The 8,590-nt window shown below is 42.0% G+C and overlaps 1 long non-coding RNA gene across 1 annotated transcript; it reads right to left on the reverse strand.

The window, feature by feature from the left end:
• Window positions 1-2,797: 2,797 nt before the first annotated feature.
• On the reverse strand, window positions 2,798-7,025 carry LOC306658818. The gene is made up of 3 exons (XR_013763159.1): window positions 6,950-7,025; window positions 4,207-4,282; window positions 2,798-3,181 (listed from the first exon to the last, which is right to left on the reverse strand). It is a non-coding gene; the product is annotated as an uncharacterized lncRNA (long non-coding RNA).
• Between the last annotated feature and the right edge of the window lie 1,565 nt (window positions 7,026-8,590).

The following is an 8,590-nucleotide window of genomic DNA, read 5'->3' on the forward strand; positions in this document are numbered from 1 at the left end:
CCAAATAAATTTTCAACCTATAGATATACCACATTTTATTTATGTATTCATCACTTGAACATTTTTTTCTACTCCTTTTCTATCATGAATCTCCTGTGAACATTTGTGTAAAAGTTTTTGCATGGATTTGTTTTCTATAATTATACACTGAGAAGTAGAATTGCTGGATCATATTGTAAAGTTCAAAAAATATAGAACTGTACCAGGTGCATTGGTGCACACCCATTATCCCAGGTACTTGAGAAGGGGAGGCAGAAGGATCATGACTTGGAGCTTAGCCCGAGAAACACAGGGAGAACTTGCATCAAAACAAACAAAATGAAACAACAACAACAAAAAAAAAAACTCAAACCCAGAATTGTAAAGGGAAAAATTCACCTGTAGCATCTCCCATCACCTCCTGCAACCAAATGACCCAAGTATTTTACTACTGGGGATCATATTCTTTTTTCTAAGCATACACACACATCATACATCTCTATTCCTCTTTGTTTTACTATTCTTTCTTTTCCTCCTTTGAAAATATTCTTTTCCCTCTTTTTCCCCTCCTCTCTACTTCCCTCCTCTCTACTTCCCTCCTCTCTTCCTGCTCCTTCTCTCCTCTTTCCTGCCTCTCTTGTCTTTAAGAAGAAACAGGTGGGCTGAGGTTGCGGCTCAGTGGTAGAACGCTTGCCAGGTACGTGTGAGACACTGGGTTTGATCCTCAGCACCACACTACATAAAAATAAATAAAATAAAGGTATTGTGTCCATCTAAAACTAAAAAATATTAAAAAAGAAAAGAAACAGGAAGGGATCCTACAGAAAAAAGACCACATGAACTCCCGTGCAGACCATTCATTGTTGTGGGATAGTTTCTGTCTGCTGAGAGCTGAAGCTGGTGGAATGGACAGAAGAGAGTAAAAGGGACAATGTGGACATTGCCCTTCCTAACCACCCGCTCTGCACCTCTATAGGTATTGACCACCATACCAGGCAAAATCGTTACACGAAGCAGAAGAGATATTTGTGGATATCTCTATACCCCTCTCCCTATCCCTGCCAGGAGCGGGTTAGGGTGAGGATTAAGGCTTGCAAAGCAAACTTACCAAGAGACTGTTGCATGTTTACGTATCATGGTCAATTGGGTCTTTTACATTTATTCCATAGTAATCTGTCTTACTAATTCTAATGGCTTTTAATCGACTCTCTGGACTTCCTAATAATACATTTAGCAAACAACGTCTATTTTTCCTTTCCTATATTCTACCTCAGTTACTTTGCTTGTGCTAGAACGATTCTCAATTTCATCAGATTTATAACAACATTTATGTAACAGCACCTCTGCTAATCTGAAATGAAATTCATAGGTAATATAACTTACCTAATTTCATGATTTTCAAATCATCGGTATTATGTCATAATGTAATGTGAACTTAAGGAGGACTTAAAAAGTATTCAATGATAAGCTAGTATTATTTCAATGTGTAGGTGTTTGATATTCAATTAAACTAACAGCTGTAATGAAGCTGCCCAATACTTGTAGGTACAGTGCCATCGAGACTGTAACAACACAAATTTAGATAGATGTAAGAGTGATGTATAGCTGGGTGTGGTGACCCTTAGTGCTACTCTCAGCAACTTAGTGAGACCCTGTCTCAAAACAAAACAAAACAAAAAGGGCTGGGGATCTGGCTCAGTGGTAAAACAGTGGTAAAGCACCCTGGGTTCAATCTCTAGTACCAAAAAAAAAAAAAAAAAAAAAAAAAAAAAAAAAAGGGATGTATACGGAGTACTCAAATATCTATAGTTATGTTAAAGGTAACAAGGTTTTTCTAACTGATCAACACCTCAATCTTGTTTGAAAAAACAGCATAATGTCTTCTCAAATTATGTCACAGTATTCATTCTTGTGAAAATTTCAGTGTAGCCAGGCATGGTGGCATACGCCTGTAATCCCAGAAGCTTGAGAGGTAGAGGAAGGAGGATCACGAGTTCAAAGCCAGTCTCAGCAATTTAGCAAGGCACTGAACAACTCAGCGAGACCTTGTCTCTAGATAAAACATTTTAAAAGCTGGGTATGTGGCTCAGTGGTTAAGTATCCTTAGGTTCAATCCCCAATACCCGCCCCCCCAAAATTAGTGTATAGTATTAAATCCTTGCAAAACATGGCTTAGGTTTGCATGTAAAACAGAGAAGGACATTAGAAATTACATGGAATGTGAATAGTTTCTCGACTTATAGAAATGTCTCTTGGACTGCAAATAACTAGCTTCTTTGATTCCTATTTGGATGAATGCCTTTACCATATACCTGAGCATTATGATAAGCAAATACACTTGTGCATCCTTCCAATACATTTATTCACATATGTGCATCTCCTAGGATGTACATGTGTATTCCTGTGACCCAGTGGTGACTCCAGAATGAGCCTCCACTACAAACAATGTTGAGTAATACATGTTACCAGGCACCTGTTATTGAAATGCTTAGTTTATCACATACGATGTTTTTTCTTGGTTTCTGATGAATAATTTTGATTGGGTTAAGGAAGTTTTCTAATATTAGTTTCTATTCATTTTTTGTTTTGTTTTCAGAATGTGAGTGTTAATTTTTATTAATACCTGCTTAATACTGATTGAGATGGTGTTGAGGTTATACTCCTTTATTGATAGAATTATTTGTGATATATTTTCTAATATTATCACACAGTTGAATCTAAATTGCAATAAGTTAAAATAGCTGGAAAATAAACAGCTCCATTTATGTTTCACATTTGTATTTAATATTCTTCATATATATTTTATTTTAATTGACTTTTTGAGGAATAATTAGCATACAGTGGAATCCATTCATTTAAATATACACTTCAATAATTTTTGACAAATTTGCATATCATGTAATCACCACCACAGTCAAGATATAGAACACATCCATCAGTCCCTTTTATATGTCAATTCCCCTATCCTCTTATCCCCAGGAGCTAGGAGTCTGCTTTTTGCAATGATAGACAAAATTGATTTTCTTAGTTTCTTATAAATAGAATCATATAGTATATACTCTTGCTTCTTTTGTTCAGCATGTTTGTGAAATTCATCAGCGTTGTGTATACATTGATAGTTCATTCCTGCTGGGTTGGGGAGGTAGCTTAGTGGTAGAGTGCTTGCTTAACATGTGCAGGGCCCTGGGTTCTATCCCCAGCACTGCCAAGAAAAAAAATTTCACCACTGATTAGTATTTCATTATATGACTATATTATAATTTGTAACCTGATGGACGTTTGGTTTGTTTTCAGCTTGAATAAATCTACTATGAGCATTTATATAAAAATCATTTCATGAATGCTGGGTTTTCACTTATCTAGGAGCAGAATGGCCGATGCCTGTAGCATATACTAGTTAACTCTGTGCAGAACCTCCCAATTGTTTTTCAAAATAACTGTACCATTTTACACTCCCTTTGTGATTCCTAATTGCCATTTTCGAGAAGGTCACCACTTCCAAGACAGAGCCTGGTCTCCCCCTCCCAGACTTTGCTTTTCTATGGCTGGTCCTAAGTTAGAGGAAGAAGGGAGAGAAGATGTGGGCCCACAAGTTGAGCATGTGCAGTGAGCCAACAGCCCCACTTTGGGGTCATATCCTGGTCAGGTGGCTTCTGTCCCTTTCAGACCTCGGGGCAATGGCTCCAAATTCTCACCTTGGGATATGATTCAGCAAGTGCTGAACAAAGAAAAATACTCAAAGATGGAAAGAGGAAGTGGATAGGAAGGGTCCACTGTCACCTGTGTGAATGGCTCTGGTGTTTATCTTTTACAGGATGGGAATGCTCAGCCACTGTTTTCAATATTGGTCAGAGAAAGGTGCCCTAGGCTTGGTCCCTTCCCTTCCCCCAGTCCTTCACCATACATCCCGACCAAAGAGGAACCAGAAGTTCTGTTGTCAAAAGGGGAAGACAAGTGGTGGTGTCTCTCCCCGGCCAGTAAAGTTCACATAAAACTAGGTTTAAAGCAGTGCAACCCCACACAGGGTCTCTCTCCAGGGTCTGAGGCTTCCAGCTGGTGGGCAAGTGGGCTCAGAGTGGGTCAGGACAGGCAGGTGCATTACTTTATTACAGTCCTCATGGGACATTTGTGGGCAGCTTGGGCTCTGTCCTACTAAGTCATCCCTTCACATTCTTGTGGTGGACACCAAGATGTGCTGCCTGACCCCTCTTCAGAAGGACTTGTTACCTCAGCTGCAGAAAGAGCTATCAGCAGAGTCTTCTGTTGTCATCCCCTTCAGGACATACAGGGAATGAGCACATTTCTATCAGAACAAGGGAAAAAAAGAGAGAGAGAGAGAGAGAGAGAGAGAGAGAGAGAGAGAGAGAGAGAGAGAGAGAGAATATAAAAGGAGTCAATGAGTTCTGGAGTGTGCTATCTTTTGTGTTCAAAGGTTTGAGAGGCACAGGGGATCCGCCTGTACTGATGGGTGTCATTGAGAAATGCACTGAAAGGAAAGGGTGTGGAAACAACCGGGATGTCCAACACCAGGGGACTGGGGAAATGATAGCACGTAAGAGGACATGAGGCAGATGCTAAATACCATGCGGAAGGCATTCCCAGCTCGTGAGGCACTGAAAGCAAGCAGTTTAACAGTAGGTTTAATGTAATCCTATTCTCCTTGTGTAGAATGGAGGTGGGGATGAGGGTGTCTACCTCTCAGGAGTGTCACAGGAGTGAGCAAAGTGCTTAGCAGAATCTGGAACAGCAGACCCTCCACCTCATCAGCACCACCACCTCTGCCTCTTTTAGGTACTCAGGTCCACCATTCTGACCTCTGGGGGTCAGATGTGTTTTGTGATTCAAAATTGTTCAGATTTTTAAAAAATGTATAATTATAGGATTCCCTCAGTGTGTCTGAAGCAGCAACTCACCCTGAAACCTGTTCATTTTCTGCAGCACAACCTGTGGACATGTACATTGAGTGGAATAACCAAAGACTACAAAGAGTGTCATGTCTGTTTGGATGGGGTTATGCAGCCAGACAGATTTGCCGAAATCTTTAAAACAAAAGGAAGACAACTTCCTGTTTCTAGAGGTTTTTACCTGCTGGAATTGTGGATGCGGGACTGCAGATCTGTGTTTGTACAAACTTGGAGAAATCCTGGAAGCACTGTATTGTCACAATGCTACTGCTGACTCATGAGATTGCAGCTTATTTTATTTATTTTATGGCAGTCTTTTGATTTTGCTATATTTTAATTTTCTGCAACAAGTATTTTTTATTTTAAATTATGTCTCGATTTCTTAAATTTTCATCTACTTAGATAATGTAACAAGACTTTAACACAAGTAGGATATTGCATTGCTCAGTGGACATCGAAAAGATTAGAATCAGCACTGGGTTCACAATCTTCCTTTGTGCTTTTAAGGAAGTATTTTTCTGGGGAAGCAGGGAGATGGAGTGGGTTTTCAAGTAATTTTCTTTTCTTTTCAAGCCTGTCCCAGCCAACATGGTCAATAGCCAGGAGGATGCATTCCTCCTAGAACTTTCATTCTTTAGCGGAAGCTTGCCCTACCTACTCTTTCCTGCTTAGGATGTTTTGATCATAAATTTAAAAATAAAATAATAAGAACAGCCGGTAATGGTGGTGCATACCTGTAATCCCAGGCTTGGATTACAGGTGGCTTGGGAGGCTGAGGCAGGAGGATCAAAGCCAGCCTCAGCAACGGTGAGGTGCTAGTCAACTCAGTGAGACCCTGTCTCTAAAAAAAATACAAAATAGGGCTGGGGATGAGGCTCAGTGGTCAAGGACCCCTGAGTTCAATCCCCAGCACTCCCCACAAAAAAGTAAAATAATAAGAACAAAAACAACAAAATGGAGAAAAAATAGTGGCTGTGTTGGGGGGTGGGAATGGAGGGATCTCTGTGGCCAGGGAATGAAGGAAAAGGGTACCACTGAGGCAGAGGTTCTTCCCAACCCACCAGGAGGGAGAAGAGGAGCTGGGGAAAGGCCAGAGGTGAAGAAGCAGGGAGGAGTGAACTGCTGCAAGAGCCAGGAAGCAGACAGCATTGGGCAAAGCTGTGGTCAGATGTGGCAAGGAGAGGCGGGCTGAGAAGGGAAATGTCACTGCCCAAAGACTGCAGTACCCCTGCTGAGGTACAGAGGGCTCCTGCACAGCTCAAGGAGGGCCACTAGAAAGGATTTATAAACACCTCTCTACCGGATGTATGTAGTTATGATGTATTTTGCAGCATCGGCCTTGATGGACATGGATTGGCTAATTATGAAGGACTCCCCCCACAAGAGGAGACTTGGAGAGGGAAGTGCCCCCAAGCCATGGAAGTCACAGAAAAAGGGGGGGGGGAGGGATGGACTTGTAGAAAATCTAAATAAAAAAAGAAGGCTTTTTTGTTTGTTTTTGGTACCAGGGATTGATCCCAGGGGTGCTTAACCACTTAGCCACATTCCCAGACCTTTTCATTTACTATTAGTATTAGTATTAGTATTATTAGTATTATGTACTGGGGATTGAACTTGACCACTGAGCCACATCCCCAGCCCTATTTTGTCTTTTATTTAGAGACAGGGTCTCACTGAATTGCTTAGCACCTCACCGTTGCTGGGGCTGACTTTGAACTTGTGATCTTTCTGCCTTGGCCTCCTGAGAGGCTGGGATTATGGGCCTGCACCACTGCACCTGGCACAAAAGGAGTTTTTGATTAGGTAAGTTAAGTGTATATTGAAGGATGCTGCCAGGTGAAGAGGGCATCACGTGACCACAGGATTTAAAGCCCAAGTGGCTTGCCTGGAGCCCTGCTGTTAGGAGTCCAGAGGCTGTGGGAGGAGAGGCAGAGGAGTGAGAACCCAAGAGCAAGAAAGCCCTTCAGAGAAGGCTCCAGGAGGCCACAGCTCCCTCACAGCTCAGAGGAGTCCCACAGCCCAGTCAAGCCCTCAGCTGCCCAGGAAAAAAAGCTGGGATCTCTTACCCAATTACTGAGCAAAGGATGGTCCGTATGAGAATCCAGGCCCACCTAAATGGTCAGTCCCCGGAGGCCTTGGAACTCCAGAGGGGAAAGACTGGATGAAGGTCAGAGCAGCCCCAATGTAAGTGCATATGTGTGTGTGGAGGGGGAGCGAGGGAGGGGTGTGTGACGTGTGACAGGGGAGTGGCTCTTACACTAGGCCACGCAGAGCCCTGAACCGAGGTGTCTACAGCTAACACAGAAGTCTCCTCTGCAAGCAGATCGAATTACCTCCATTTTATCACTTCTGAGGATAAAAGTAAGATTTTTTTTTTCATGAGAAAAGCTAAAGAGGAAAGTTATCCATTATCTTTGCTTTACATTTGTTTTCTTCTAGTCTCTTTTTCTGTGACAATATTGATCAATGATATATCAGTTTATTATTATTATTATAATTAACATTTCTTGTGTGCTTACCAGAGCCAGGCAACTAACTGTTCTAAACTCCTTATAGATACTGACCTATGCAATTTTCAGAATTCTTTGGTCTCCATCACCACTTGTTTATTCTAGAATCTGAGTGTAAGAATCTACCTCATTAGTAGTAAATATTTATTTAAATATGTTTTTATTTGATATATTCATATATACACTATATATTTATTTAATGTATCAATATTCCAGAGTATTAAAAAAATGCTGCCTAGGAGCTCCATCCCATAATTGAAAGTAAATAAACATTCCTATCATTTTCTCAAGTTCTACCTCTTCTATTCCTCTGTTCAGGCATCTATCCATTTATTTAGCCAACATTTTCTGAGCACCTATGTGCCAGGCCTGGGCCAGGTAGAGGGGATCCGACATGAGGCATAGAGCCTGGGGCCCCCGAGCTCTGCGTCATAGAGAGACAGGCAACAGAATCCACCAGAGTGGACAAGGGAAAGGCAGAGCAAGGTGGGAGAGAGGAGCTGGGCGAGCTGCCAAGACTGAAGACCTCTGACCTGAGTCCTGGGGAAAGGAGGGAGGGCACCACAGCATAGGGAGCAGTGTCCGCAGGGGCACATTCAAGGGGGCTATGAATCCATCTCAAGTGGATGGTGGTTTTTGGTGGCCGGAGGGGACTGGAGAGAGGATGATGGGAAAGGGAAAGGGAATAGCACTGAGGAGCTAAGGATTCCAATGGCTCATGGGGGTTCATTGAGGGAGTTTAAATAGGCAGAAGATAGGCAGGTTTATGTCTTGGAAAGACCATTGTGGTGGAGCAAAGATCAGAGGAACCAAGACTTGAAGGAGGGAGACTGATAAGGATCCAGAGAAAAGAGGACATGGGGTATGGATGGGTAAAAGGGAATGCCATCCCTTCATTCAGAAGCAGCAAGAAAGTCATATCCATTGGACACTGTCTTAGTACATTCCTGTTGCTATAACAAAATGCCACAGACTGGATAATTTATAAAAAATGGAAATTTATTTTCTCGCAGTTCTGGAGGCTAGAAAATCCCAAGATCAAAGTGCTGGCAGATTCAGTGTTTGTGAGGGCTGCTCTCTACTTTCAGGATGGAACCTTGAATACTGTGTCCTCACATGCAGAAGGCAGAAGGGCAAAAATGGACTGAACAATGGGTGAAGCATCTTTTATACAGGACTTAATCCCATTCACTAGGG

Source organism: Sciurus vulgaris (assembly GCF_902686455.1).
Source record: "Sciurus vulgaris genome assembly, chromosome: 4".
In the NCBI taxonomy this organism is placed as follows: Eukaryota; Metazoa; Chordata; class Mammalia; order Rodentia; family Sciuridae; genus Sciurus; species Sciurus vulgaris.